Source organism: Macaca nemestrina, chromosome 10 (genome assembly GCF_043159975.1).
Source record: "Macaca nemestrina isolate mMacNem1 chromosome 10, mMacNem.hap1, whole genome shotgun sequence".
Classification (NCBI taxonomy): Eukaryota; Metazoa; Chordata; class Mammalia; order Primates; family Cercopithecidae; genus Macaca; species Macaca nemestrina.
The window spans coordinates 80,329,850-80,345,027 of record NC_092134.1 but is presented as its reverse complement, the minus strand read 5'-3'; the positions used below and the strand labels follow the sequence as shown (position 1 = coordinate 80,345,027).

The window sequence follows — 15,178 nt, the reverse complement described above, 5'->3', positions numbered from 1 at the left end:
AGACTCCATCTCAAAAAAAAAAGAAAGAAAGAAAAAGAAAGATTTCTACGTAGTCATCTATTTCTCTCAGTTTTCCCACTTTGAGCTTCCAGTGTTGCAGATGAAAAGTCCTATACCAATGTAATTTGTTTCCTTTTGTAGATAACTTGCTCTTTCTGTCTAAAAACTTGAAAATGTTTTTCTTTAACCTTGAAGTCTGGGAGTTTCATGCCTGTGTGTATGTCTTTTCTTGTTGTATCTTCCTGTTTCCTTTCAGTCTTTAAGCTCAGATATTTCTTCAGGTCAGCAAAATTTTCTTCTATTCTTTATTGCCTCTCCTCCATCTATTCCTTTTCTCCCTTTTGGAACTAATATAGTTGAATTTTAGGACTACTGGATCTATTCTCCAAGAATCATATTTTCCTTGTTATTTCCATCTCTTCATATAATTTGCTCCATGCTTTGAAATATTATTTCCGTTTGTTCTTCCAAGCCACTAATTGGAGTCTCAGCAGTGACTATTCTCTCTTTCAATACGTATACTAATTCTTTTGTTGAAAATAATGTTTTTTAGTTCCAGAAAGTTGTTTCTTTCTTTTTCCTTTTTTACTTTCTTTTCTTTTTCCTCTTTTTTTTTTTTCATACTACTTGAATCTCTTCAAGTGCTCCTAATAGTTTAAGTTGTCATATACCTCTTTCAGTGGCTGCTGTGCTTTCTGGTGGGCAGGGAAACCAGCTCTCATAACCGCATCCCTGCAGGGCCAAGGCCCTCTGAGTCACATTCTTCCAGTGTTCCCATGGTTCTGATCTCTCTGCTTTGGGTGCTTCAAAGCTGGTCTCCATGCAGTGAGAGTGAGGAAGCTCCTCACCAGGTCTGCACACCAGGACTTCCCCCCTCTAACCCTAAGTTAAGCCTTTACTTGGCACCCTGCAGCCTGGCTCCAGCAGCAACATGGCTGTTTGGAGATGAGGGTGGAAAAAAGTGGAAATTGCCTTAGAACTGTAGTTCTCAAACTCCAGCGTGCATTAGAACTACCTTCGGAGTTCGTTAATACGGAGTTTCTGATTCATTAAGTTTGGGGTCAAGCCTGAGAATGTGCATTTCTAACAAGTTTCCAGGGCAAGCCCTTGCTGCTGATCTAGGGACCACCGCTGTAGCACACACCAAACCAAGCCCTCTTTCTTTTCCTCCTCTTTTCCCTTTTTCTTCTTCAAAATTATCTTTCTTTTTTTTTTTTTTTTTTTGAGACAGAGTCTCGCTCTGTCGCCCAGGCTACAGTGCAGCGGCCAGATCTCAGCTCACTGCAAGCTCCGCCTCCCGGGTTCATGCCATTCTCCTGCCTCAGCCTCCCAAGTAGCTGGGACTACAGGCGCCCACCACCTCGCCCGGCTAGTTTGTTTGTATTTTTTAGTAGAGACGGGGTTTCACCGGGTTACCCAGGATGGTCTCGATCTCCTGACCTCGTGATCCACCCGTCTTGGCCTCCCAAAGTGCTGGGATTACAGGCTTGAGCCACCGCGCCCGGCCAAAATTATCTTTCTTACTTTTCTTTTTTCTTTTCTTTTCTTTTTTTTTTTTTTTTTTGAGACAAAATATTGCTGTCATCCAGGCTGGAGTAGAGCAGTGCGATCTCAGCTCACTGCAATTTCCCCTCAAGAGATTCTCATGCCTCCGCCTCCCGAGTAGCTGGCGTTACAGGTGTGCTCCACTGCACCTGGCTAATTTTTTCTATTTTTAAAAGAAATGGGATTTTGCTGTGTTGGCCAGGCTGGTCTTGAACTCCTGGACTCAAGTGATCTGCCTGCCTCAGCCTCCCAAAATTCTGGGATTACACGTGTGAGTCACTGCGCCCAGCTCAAAAATATACTTTCTTTTTATGGTAAGGAAATTAACCCAATGTCAGGGAATTATCTCTTAGTTTTATGTTTAGTCTTCCTACTAGCTCACAGTACTGAGACTTGTACATGACTGAGCTCCATCCAGGCCTCCTCCACCGAAACGCTCATGGGTCTATCCCTGATGAGCCCAGCTCTGTCTAAGCGGGAAGCACCGGCAGGGTGCCGAAGGCACTCCAGGCAGGACACCACCACTGGGCTCACCTGAAGATGAGTAAAGGTGGGTCAGACCAGAAATCACCATCTGTGCGTGGCCTCAGGACCCCTTCCTCTTTGGACGCCCTTTTATTATTAGCTTTGTGCCCACACAGCCCTCCCTTCAGGATCCTTAGGGATAAGAGGGCTGTGGGACAGGAAGTACCTAGGGTGGCGGTGGGTGGTAAGGCTGCTGCCCAACAGGACTTTCCTGCCCTGCTGGGAGCCACCTTTCTTCCTGTCTAGGGTCTGCGAGTGTTGTCCCCTGTGTGTCCCCAGACTGCACCCAACTGCTTGTTCCAGCCACCTTCCCTTCACCCCTTTGATTTTGCCCAGTGTTTTCTCTTCTCCAAATCACGTTGTCTGTCCTGGGACCCTTACAGCACTCGCTCTGCTGTCCTATAGTCCCCTCCTGAATCTATGCTGGCCAGTGTCTGTGACTTCTGCAGCACCCCACACCTTACTATCCACGCTCCTCTCGTGCTTTACCATGCGGAGCCCCTCTTCCATAACACACACTCCACCGTTCTACAACACAGGCTTCAAATGGGCATTTCAGCGAAGTCCAATGACCCTAATCTTTATCTGCATGCAGGATTTCCCTTTTTTTTTTTTTTTTTTTTTTTTGACAGAGTCTTTCTCTGTCTCCCAGACTGGAGTGCAGCGGTGCAATCTTGGCTCACTGCAACCTCCGCCTTCTGGGTTCAAGTGATTCTCATGCCTCAGCCTCCCGAGTAGCTGGGACTACAGGTGCATGTCACCACACCCGGCTAATTTTTGTGTTTTCAGTAACGACAGGTTTTCACCACGTTGGCCAGGCTGGTCTTGAACTCTTGGCCCCAGGTGATCCACCCACCTCAGCCTCCCAAAGTGCTGGAGTTACAGGCATGAGCCACCGCGCCTGGCCAGGATTTCCTTTCCATTCTCCAAAGAAACTATTTCATTGGTTCTCTCTCCTCCCATCATCCCTCTCCAAGCCCACAGAACTCCCAGCAGTTCTCCTCTGCCCCAATTCCTTCCTGTTGACTGAAGGAATTTGCCCTCTTCCCTCTCCTCCTACCATCTCGCTCAATCACATCAGCAGCTCTAGCACCACCTCTCCATTCTCCCTTCTACTAGATCGCTCCCAACAGCAGCCAGCTATGCTCCTAATCTACTCTCCCCATGTCTAACTGTCCCTCTCCTCACCCACAGCTGCATCAGGCTGCTGTCCCACTTCTCAGCTCCCTGTCACAGCCACACTTCTCCAAAGAGGTGCCTGTCCCACTGTTGAGGGTTTTCACCTCACATTCACTCAAGTGTCGATCATGGGTCTGCAAAGGGGCCTCTCATATTTTAATATTTGCTCCAGTATCCAAGCCTTCCTGTTATTTCCCTTCTCGTCAGAGGGACCCACTCTAACACGTGACAAATCTGTATGGAGTCTTGAAAATATGGTGCTTTATTGTACCTTTTAAATTTAGGTAAAGGGTTTGGTCAGCTTTATTCAAATATAATTCACATATCATGCAATTCGTCCACTTAAAGTATGCAAGTCAATAATGTTAGTATATTCAGATTTGTGCAACCATCACCACAGTTAGTACATTTTCATCACTGGCCCCCAAAATCTCATACCTACTAGTAGTCACTCTCCATGTCCCAAAAACCTCCCAGCCTTGGGCAACCACTGATTTACTTTCTGGATATTTCTTTTCTTTTTCGTTTTTCTGTTTCTTTGAGACAGGGTCTCATTCTGTCACCCAGACAGTGGTTTCTGAGTGCAATGGTGCCATGATAGCTCACTGCAACATTGAACTCCTCACACAAGCGATCCTCCTACCTCAGTCCCCTGAGCAGCTGAGACCACAAGTGCTCACCACCACACCCAGCTAGTTTTTGTACTTTAAATTTTTTTTTTTTTTTTTTTTTGTAGAGATGGGTTTTGCCATGTTGCCAGGCTGGTCTCGAACTCCTGTGCTCAAGTGATTTGCCCACCTCAGCCTCCTAAAGTGCTGGGATTATAGGCATGAGCCACCATGCGTGGCCTGTTCTGGATATTTCACATCAACGAAATCAGGCATCAGTGGTGGTGATGGTTACAGGCCAGGGCTGCTGACTGCCAAGCTAGGAGCGGGCCCAGCGCCCAGAATCTTGATGGGCGCTGTTCAAGCACCGCCTGCGCCATGCCCCTCTCCACCACGCCCCTCTCCACCACCTCCTCGGAGCATTTTGAGCAGCTGCACGAGATGTGCCTCCGAGGGGTGTACTAGTGGCTGCTGGATATGGCAGGGACCCAGGAGAAGTTGATCAGAGATTTTGATGAAAAGTAACAGGAAGCAAACAAAATGCTGGCACAGATGGAGGAGGAATTACATTATGTACCCCTATCTTTCCATAACCCCATAATGTCGAAGCTTCAAGACTAACAGAAGGACCTTGCCTAACTCCACCTGGAGGCAAGAAGTGTCTTTGCAGCCATGCTTGGGGACCAAGGAGTCATGAAATATGGCACATATGCTGTAGAGATTGAGCATATGAATAGGCTACAGTCGCAAAGGGCAATGCTTCTCCAAGGCACCGAAAGCCTGGGCCGGGCCACCCAAGAGACTGACCAGATTGGCTCAGAAATGTCAGAAGAGCTGGGGAACCAACAGGACCAGCGAGAGCGTACCAAGAGTACACTGGGAAACACAAATGAAAACTTGTGCAAAAGTCAAAAGATTCTCCCTTCAAGGTCCAGAAAAGTGACAACCAACAAGCTTCTGCTTTCCATCATCATTTCACTGGAGCTAGCTGTCCCGGGAGGCCTGGTTTACTTTGCATTCCTTTGCAAGCATGGGGCTTGCAATAGGGAAGGGTTGTGGACCAGAACTTTGACCTTGGGAATACATGGTGTTAGGGATGTGGATGGAATAAGCATGTTGCTCCTGTGGGCTAACAGTTCAAGGATGCACTGTGTAGCCAGACTATGGGAGAAGGGAGGAAAGATGGAAAGCCAGTTAAATGTGAAGTGACAGCAACAAGACCAGTATGATATACCAAGGTAATAATGCTATTTATGACTTCTTTAAAAATACAAAAGCCTGGCCAACATAGCAAGAACTCATCTCTACCAAAAATAAAAAAAATTAGCCAGGTATGGCGGCCACATCTGTAGTCCCAGCTATTTAGAAGGCTGAGGCAGGAGAACTGCTTGAGACCAGGAGTTTGAGGCTGCAGTGAGCTATGATAGCGCCACTGCACTCCAGCCTGGGTGACAGAGTGAGACCTTGTCTTCAAAAACAAAATTAATTAATTAATTTTTAAGAATATGCCAAGGTCGGGCACTGTGGCTCACACCTGTAATCCCACCACTTTGGGAGGCTGAGGTGGGGAGTTCAAGACCAGCCTGGCCAACATGGCGAAACCCTGTTTTTACTAAAAATACAAAAATTAGCTGGGCATGGTGGTGCGCACCCATGATCCCAGCTACTCCAGAGGCTGAGGCAGGAGAATCGCTTGAACCCGGGAGGCAGAGGTTGTGGTGAGCTGAGATTGTGCCACTGCACTCGAGCCTGGGCGATAAAAGGAGTCTCTGTCTAACAACAACAACAAAAAAAGGCGCGGTGGCTCACACCTCTAATCCCAACACTTTGGGAGCCTGAGGTGGGCAGATCACCTAAGATTGGGAGTTCGAGACCAGCCTGACCAACATGGAGAAAACCCCGTCTCTACTGAAATTACAAAATTAGCTGGGCATGGTGGCACATGCCTGTAATCCCAACTACTCGGGAGGCTGAGGCAGGAGAATCGCTTGAACCCAGGAGGCAGAGGTTTTGGTGAGCCGAGATCGTGCAATTGCACTCTAGCCTGGGCAACAAGAGTGAAACTCTGTCTCAGAAAAAAAAAAAAAAAAAAAGTGCCGCGCGTGGTGCCACATTTTGGCAGCACTTTGGGAGGCCGAGACAGAGAGATTGCTTGAGCTCAGGAGTTCAAGACCAGCCTGGCCAACATGGTGAAAATCCGTCTCTACTTAAAACAAAATTAGCTGAGCATGGTGGTACATGCCTGTGGTCCCAGCTACTCTAGAGGCTAAGTGAGGGAGAATCACCTGGGCCCAGGAGGTCGAGACTACAGTGAGTCAACATTGGGCCTTGCACTCCAGCCTGGTGACAGAGTGAGACACGGTCTCAAAACTGACAGTCAACCAATAAATGAAATCATACCTTATGTGGTCCTCTGAGATGGCCTTCTTCTTAACCTGTTTTGAAGATTCAATCATGTTTTAGCATATACCATACTTCATTTATCTTTCTGTTTTTCAAGATAAGGTCTCCCTCTGTTGCCCAGGTTGGAGTGCAATGGTCTGATCATGGCTCATTGCAACCTTGACCTCCCAGGCTCAAACTATCCTCCCACCTCAGCTTCCCAAGTCGTTGCAACTAACGTGGGCACCACCATGTCTGGCTAACTTTTTTGTATTTTTTTTTTAATAGAAAGAGGTCTCACTATGTTGCCCAGATTTGTCTCGGACTCCCCAGCCAAGCAGTTTGCTGCCTCTGCCTTCCAGAGTGTTGAGACTACAGGTGTGAGCCTATGGAAATAAAGACCGCACCCGGTCCTTTATTTCTTTTTTCGACTCACAAGTGCTTGGATGTTCCTTCTTATTGTCAAATTCTACTCCATTGTATGGATATACCACATTTTATATACCCATTCACCAGTAATTGAATTGAGTTTTTTCCACTTTTTTGTCTATTCTGAATAAAGCTGCTATGAATGTTTGTGTATAACTCTTTGCCTCAACAAATGTTTTTTATTTCTCTTGGCTATATACCTGGAAGTGGAATTACTGGGTCATATGATAATTCTACATTTAATCATTTGAGGAACTGCTAGACCATTTTCCAAAGTGGCTGCACTGGTTTATAATCCTGCCAGCAGTGTATGAGAGTTCCAACCTCCCACATACTCACCAACACTTCGTTATTATCTCTTTTTTATTATAGCCATCTTCATGTGAAGTGATATCTCATTGTGGTTTTGATTTGCATTTCTCTCACAACTAATGATGTTAAGCATCTTGTCATGTGCTTACTGGCCATTTGTATAGCTTCTTTGGAGAAATGTCTATTTAAATCCTTAGCCCATTTTTAAATTGGATTATTTGTCTTTTTTGAAATTGTCTTGAAACTACTGTAGTTTTACAGTACATTTTGAAATCAGAAAGTGTGAGTTCTCCAAGTTTGTTCTTTTTTTTTCAAGATTGTTTTGGCTATTAAGGGTTTCTTGGCCGGGCGCGGTGGCTCAAGCCTGTAATCCCAGCACTTTGGGAGGCCGAGACGGGCGGATCATGAGGTCAGGAGATCGAGACCATCCTGGCTAATACGGTGAAACCCCGTCTCTACTAAAAAATACAAAAAACTAGCCGGGCGAAGTGGCGGGTGCCTGTAGTCCCAGCTACTCGGGAGGCTGAGGCAGGAGAATGGCGTGAACCCGAGAGGAGGAGCTTGCAGTGAGCTGAGATCCGGCCACTGCACTCCAGCCTGGGTGACAGAGCAAGACTCCGTCTCAAAAAAAAAAAAAAAAAAAAAAAAGGGTTTCTTGCATTTCCATATGAATTTCGGATCAACTTGTCAATTTCTGCAAAGAAGCCAACTGGGGTGGTGATAGAGATTGTGTTCATTCTGTAGATCCACTAACATGAAATGTCCTTCCATTTATTTAGATCCTTAATTTATTTCCACAATGTGTTGTAGCTTTCAGAGTATACATTCTGGCCAGGCATGGTGGCTCACGCCTGTAATCCCAGCACTTTGGGAGGCTGAGACAGGAGGATTACAAGGTCAGGAGATCGAGACCACCCTGGCCAAGATGGTGAAACCCTGTCTCTACTAAAAATACAAAAATTAGTTGGGTGTGGTGGCATGTGCCTGTAATCCCAGCTACTTGGGAGGCTGAGGCAGGAAAAGAGCTTGAACCAGGGAGTTGGAGGTTGCAGTGAGCCAAGATCGTGCCACTGCACTCCAGCCTGGCGACAGAACAAGACTCCGTCTCAAAACAAAACAGAACAAAAAAACAGAGTATACATTCTACATTTGTTTTGTTAAATTGATTCCTAAGTATTTTATTCTTTTTGATGCCCTTGTAAATAAAATTATTTTATTAATTTCATTTTTAGATCATTCATTTCTAATGTGTAGAAACACAACTGATTTGTATGTTGATCTGTTATTTATTTATTTATTTATTAAAAAATAGAGACAAAGTCTCACTATGCTGCCCAGGCTGGTCTTAAACTCCTGGGCTCAAGTGATCCACCCATTTCTGCCTCCCAAAGTGCTGGGATTACAGATGTGAGCCCCCATGCCCAGCTGTATATGAAATAAATTTCATTTTCTTACCTAATTGCCATGGACAGAACCTGCAGTACCGTGTTGAATAGAAGTAGGGAGAGCAGACATTCTTGTCTTGTTCCTGATCTCAGAGGGAAAACATTTAGAATTTCACCATTAGGTGTGACATTAGCAGAGGGTTTTTGTAGCTACCCTTTATCAGGTTGAGAAGAATCCCCTTCTATATCTAGTTTGTTGAGTTTTTTCTTTTCTTTTCATTTCTTTTTTTTTTTTTTGAGATGGAGTCTCACTCTGTCGCTCATGCTGGAGTGCAGTGGCACGATCTCAGCTCACTGCAACCTCCACCTCCCAGGTTCAAGTGATTCTCCTGCCTCAGCCTCCCGAGTAGCTGGGATTACAGGTGCTCATCACCATGCCCAGCTAATTTTTTTTTTTTTTTGTATTTTTAGTAGAGACAGGGTTTCACCATCCTGGCCAGGCTGTATGTATTGAGGTCATCAACAGACCACATTGAAATGTGGTTTTTGTCCTCTATTATATTGATATGGCATAATACATTAATTGATTTTGGATGTCAAACCAACCTTGCATTTCTGAGACAAATCCTACTTTGTCATGGTATGTAACTCTTTTTTTTTTTTTTTTTTTGTTTTGTTTTGAGACAGACTCTTGCTCTGTTGCCAGGCTGGAGTGTAGTGGCATGATCTCGGCTCACTGCAACCTCCGCCTCCTGGGTTCAAGTGATTCTCCTGCCTCAGCCTCCCTAGTAGCTGGGAGTACAGGCGTGCACCACCACACCCAGCTAATTTTTTTGTATTTTTAGTTGAGACAGGGTTTCACCATGTTGGCCAGGATGGTCTTGATCTCTTGACCTCATGATCCGCCTGCCTCAGCCTCCCAAAGTGCTGGGATTACAGGTGTAAGCCACTGTGTCTGGCCAACTCTTTTTATATGTTGCTGAATTTGGTTTGCTAGTTCAGGATTTTTGCATCTAAATTCATAAGACATATTGGTATATAGTTTTCTTCTGATGTTTTTGCCTTGTTTTGGTATCAGGATTAATACTGCCCTCATAGGATGAGTTTAGAAGAATTCTCTCTTCTGTTTTTTGGAAGAGTTTGTGAAGAATTGGTGGTAAGTCTTTAATGTTTTGTAGAATTTACCATTAAAATCTTCACTTTTCTTTGTGAAATGCTTTTAGATTACTAATCCAATTACTCTTTCTCTGTTTATTATAGGTCTATTCAGAATTTATATTTCTCCTTGAATCAATTTCAGTAGTTTGTGGTTTTCTAGGTATTTGTCTATTTCATCTAAGGTACCTAATTGGTTGGCATAGTCATTTATAGTATTCTCTTATAACCTTCCTTACTTTTGAAAGTTCAGTAGTAATGCTCCCTCTTTCATTCCTGAGTTTAGTATAATTTGAGTCTTCTCCGTTTTTTGTTTCTGTTCTTGTTTTAGAGAGACAGGATCTCATTCTGTCACTCAGGCTGGAGTGTGGTAGTGTGAGCTCACTGTAACCTCGAACTCCTGGACTCAAGCAATCCTCCTGCCTCAGCCTCCCAGGTAGCTAGGACTACAGGTACATGTCATCATAACTGGCTAATTTTTTTATTTTTCATTTTTTTGGAGCGATGGACTCTCTCTCTCTCTCTCTCTCTCTATATATATATATATATATATATGTGTGTGTGTGTGTGTGTGCGTGTGTGTGTGTGTGTGTGTGTGTATTCAAGTTATCTTCCCACCTCAGCCTCCAGAGTAGCTGGGATTGCAAGCATGTGTCACCACATCCAGCTAAATTATTATTATTTTTTTTTTTTAATTTTTTTTTTTAAGGCAGAGTCTCGCTCTGTCGCCCAGGCTGGAGTGCAGTGGCATGATCTCGGCTCACTGCAAGCTCTGCCTCCAGGGTTCACACCATTCTCCTGCCTCAGCCTCCCAAGTAGCTGGGACTACAGGTGCCCGCCACCGCACCCGGCTAATTTTTTGTATTTTTAGTAGAGACAGGGTTTCACCATGTTAGCCAGGATGGTCTCAATCTCCTGACCTCGTGATCCACCCACCTCAGCCTCCCAAAGTGCTGAGATTACAGGCATGAGCCACTGCGCCCAGCCTTTTTTTTTGTATTTTTAGTAGAGACCATGTTTCACTATGTTGGCCAGGCTGGTCTCAAACTCCACCAAGAAATCCACCTGCCTTGGCCTCCCAAATATATATACATATTTTAATGTTATAATTTATATATATATATATATATATATATATATATATATACACACACACACTTTTTTACAGGTATATATGTATTTTAAATTTTATAATTTAGATATATACATATACATTTTCTTAATTTTAAAATTTAAAAAAATATGGAACACTTCAAAAGTTTACACATCATCCTTGTGCAGGGGCCATGCTAATCTTCTGTGTATTGTTCCAATTTTAGTATATGTGCTGCCAAAGAGAGCACACCCAGGCTGGTCTTGAACTCCTGGCCTCAAGTGATCTTCCCACCTCAGCCTCCCAGAGGACTGGGATTACAGATGTGAGCCACCATACCCAGCCTTTCTCTGTTTTTGTCTTAATTAGTCTAGCCTTGTTGATCTTTTCAAAGGACCAACTATTCATTTTGTTGATTTTCTTTAGTGTTTTTCTGTTGCCTGTTTCATTAATTTAAACTCTAATATATGTTTTTCCTTCATTCTTCTTGCTTTAGGTTTAGTTTGCTCTTTTTCCAGTGTCTTAGGGTAGAAGGTTAGTTAATTGATTTGAGATCTTTCTACTTTTCAAATACAGGTGTTTACAGTTGGAGATTATTGTTTTGTATATGCTCCCATGAGGTTGAGAAAGTTGCCTTCTACCCCTGAGTTAGCCAAACCCAGTCCTCCACAATACTGTCCTTACTTCTGAGAGCAGCTGCAAGTTTGGGGTTTTCCCAAAACCACCCTCTGGTCACATAATTCACTGAAGAAGTGACAGAACTTAGGCCAGATGTGGTGACTCACGCCTGTAATCCCAGCACTTTGGGAGGCCAAGGCAGTTTTAGATTTTCCTTCTTCAGGAGTTCGAGACCAGCCTGGCCAACATGGTGAAATCCCATCTCTAATAAAAACACAAAAATTAGCCAGGCGTGGTGGCACACGCCTGTAGTCCCGGCTACTCAGGAGGCTGAGGCAGGAGAATTGCTTGAACCCAGGAGGCGGAGCAGTGAGCTGAGATCATGTCATTGCACTCTAGCCTGGGCAACAAAGTGAGACTCCATCTCAAAAAAAAAAAAAAAAAAAGGAGTGAGAGAACTCAGTGAAAGCTACCTATTATTCTCATGGTCACAGTTTATTCCAGGGAAAGGATACTCTAAAATCAGCCATGGGAAGGGGCACATAGAGCAGAGTCTAGGAGGATTCCAAATGCAAAGCTTTCATTGTCATCAGGAGATGTTATCCTCTCAGCATCGATGTGTGAAAGTACACACGGAGTATTGCAAATCCAGGAAGCCCGTCCTAACTTCAGTGTCCAGAGTTTTTATTGGAGTTTGCATTATACAAGCATGATGATGGTTGAACTCAGTCTCCCATCTCCCTCCCCTATCCCTGGAAGTTAGGATGGTATCATGGTGAGATCCACCAAGGAGCCCATCTTGATTCACCTCATTGGCATAAACTATCAGATGTAATCTTAGGGGCCCACATGAATAACAAAGATATATATATATCTTTTTTTTTTTAAGAGACAGGGCTTCAGTCTGTCACCCAGGCTGGAGTGCAGTGATGTGATCAGAGCTTACTGCAGCCTCAAACTTCTGGGCTCAAGTGATCCTCCCACCTCAGCATCCTGAGTAGCTGGGTGCACACCACAGTGCCCAACTTGAGAGATATTCTTACCACTTTGGGAATTCCATGGGTTTAGAGGCTACCTCTCAGGAACCAGGGACAATGGCCAGGCCTTTCCTTGGGCAAGGCCAAATCCTTTATGCTTTCTATTCCTAGACAGCTGAATTTTTTTTTTTTTTTTTTTTTTTTGAAACAGAGTGCTGCTCTGTTGCCCAGACTGGAGTGCAGTAGTGCAACAATAGCTCACTGTAGCCTTGACCTCCTGGGCTCAAGCAATCCTCCCATCTTAGCCCCCAGAGTAGCTGGGACTACAGACTTACACCACCACACACTGTTAATTAAAAAAATTTTTTTTGATAGAGATGAGATCTCACCACATTGTCCAGGCTGGTCTTGAACTCCTTGTCTCAAGTGATCCTCCCACCTCGGCCTCCCAAAGTGCTGGGATTACAGGTGTGAGCCACTACCTGGCCAGCTAAATGTTTTTACATGTTTAGTATTTCTTATCCAAAATGCTTGGGACCAGAAGTGTTTTGGATTTCAGACATTTTTTGGACTTTGGAATATTTGCATTATACTTTATATGAGCATCCCTAATCAGAAAATCAGAATTCTGAAATGCTACAATAAGCATTTCGAGTCATGTCTACTCAAAAAGTTTCAGATTTTCAGACCAGTCAGGGTATGATAAGAAAAAAAATAAGTTTCAAATGTCAGAGCATTTCAGAGTTTGGATTTTGGATTAGGAATGCTCAACCTACATTAAGAATGGATACTGGGCGCAGTGGCTCAAGCCTGTAATCCCAGACTTTAGGAGGCTGAGACGGGTGGATCACAAGGTCAGGAGATCGAGACCATCCTGGCTAACACGGTGAAACCCCGTCTCTACTAAAAAATACAAAAAACTAGCCGGGCGAGGTGGCGGGTGCCTGTAGTCCCAGCTGCTCGGGAGGCTGAGGCAGGAGAATGGCGTAAACCTGGAAGGCAGAGCTTGCAGTGAGCTGAGATCCGGCCACTGCACTCCAGCCTGGGCAACAGAGGGAGACTCTCTCTCAAAAAAAAAAAAAAGAATGGATACCGGGGCTGGGCACAGTGGCTTACACCTGTAATCCCAGCACTTTGGGAGGCCGAGGTGGGTGGATCACCTGAAGTCAGGAGTTCGTAGACCAGCCTGGCCAACATGGTGAAACCACATCTCTACCAAAAATGCAAAAATCAGCCACGTGTGGTGGCACGTGCCTGTAACACCAGCTACTCAGGAGGCTGAAGCAGGAGAATCACTTGAACCCGGGAGGTTGCAGTGAGCCAAGATCATGACACTGCACTCAAGCCTGGGTCACAGAGCAAGACTCCACATCAAAAAAAAAAAAAATGGGTATTGGATTTTATTAAATGTCTTTTCTGCATCTATTGAGAGGATAATGCAGTTTTTAGTTTTTAGTCTGTTAATATTCTGAAAGGAAAATAAATCTTAGGACACCAAACACACTACGCCAAAGGGAAAAGTCAAGCTGGGAATTGAGTCAGGCAAACTTGTCTCCCATTTTCCCATTTTGTTCCTAAATAAGATAGTTACAAAGATTTTAGAAGCTACATACTGGCCGGGCGCTGTGGCTCACGCCTGTAATCCCAGCACTTTCAGGGGTCAGGAGTTTGAGACCAGCCTGGCCAACATGGTGAAACCCCATCTCTACTAAAAATACAAACATTGGCCAGGTGTGGTGGTGGGCACCTGTAATCCCAGCTACAAAGGAGGCTGAGGCAGGAGAATCTCTTGAACCGGGGAGGTGGATGTGAGCCAAGATTGTGCCACTGCACTCCAGCCTGGGCAACAGAGCAAGACTCTTGTCTCAAAAAAAAAAAAAAAAAAAAAAAAAAAAAAAAGCTGGGCGCGGTGGCTCACGCCTGTAATCCCAGCACTTTGGGAGGCCGAGGTGGGTGGATCATGAGGTCAGGAGATCAAGACTTTCCTGGCTAACACCGTGAAACCCCGTCTCTACCAAAAAAATACAAAAAATTTAGCCAGGTGTGGTGGTGGGCGCCTGTAGTACCAGCTACTCGGGAGGCTGAGGCAGGAGAATGGCGTGAACCCTGGAGGCGGAGTTTGCAGTGAGCCGAGATCGCCGAGATCGTGCCACCTGCATTCCAGCCTGGGCGACAGAGCGAGACTTTGTAGGGACATGGATGCAGCCGGAAGCCATCATTCTCGGCAAACTATCCCAAGAACAGAAAACCAAACACCACATGCTCTCACTCATAGGTGGGAACTGAACAAGGAGAACACTTGGACACAGGAAGGGGAACATCACGCACCCAGGCCTATTGTGGGTGGGGGGAGGGGGGAGGGATAGCATTAGGAGATATACCTAATGTAAATGATGAGTTAATGGGTGCAGCACACCAACATGGCACATGTATACATATGTAACAAACCCATATGTTGTGCACATGTACCCTAGAACATAAAGTATAATTGAAAAAAATAAACAGTATTGCCAATTAAAAATCCAATTTACGGCCTGGCGTGGTGGCTCAAGCCTGTAATCCCAGCACTTTGGGAGGCCGAGACGGGCAGATCACAAGGTCAGGAGATCGAGACCATCCTGGCTAACACAGTGAAACCCCGTCTCTACTAAAAAATACAAAAAACTAGCTGGGTGCGGTGGCGGGCACCTGTAGTCCCAGCTACTCGGGAGGCTGAGGCAGGAGAATGGCCTAAACCCGGGAGGCGGAGCTTGCAATGAGCTGAGATCCGGCCACTGCACTCTGGCCTGGGCGACAGAGTGAGACTCCATCTCAAAAAAAAAAAAAAAAAAAGAAAAGAAGAAAAATCTAAAACCAATGTCCTCAGCTTCCACCTTAACAAACTAGAAAAGAAGAGGAGATTATACTCAAAATAAGCAGAATAAAGGAAATAGTAGATTAAAGCAGAAATCAATTAAGTAGATAACAATG

At 44.8% G+C, this 15,178-nt stretch overlaps 1 non-coding gene and 1 pseudogene across 1 annotated transcript; one reads left to right on the top strand and one right to left on the bottom strand.

Annotated features, from left to right (window-relative positions):
• Window positions 1-4,153: 4,153 nt before the first annotated feature.
• On the top strand, window positions 4,154-5,066 carry LOC105474392 (vesicle transport through interaction with t-SNAREs homolog 1B pseudogene; annotated as a pseudogene).
• Window positions 5,067-10,756: 5,690 nt separating this feature from the next.
• Window positions 10,757-10,863, bottom strand: LOC112425304 (U6 spliceosomal RNA). Its single transcript, XR_003016371.1, has one exon. It is a non-coding gene; the product is annotated as a U6 spliceosomal RNA (small nuclear RNA).
• Window positions 10,864-15,178: the final 4,315 nt, after the last annotated feature.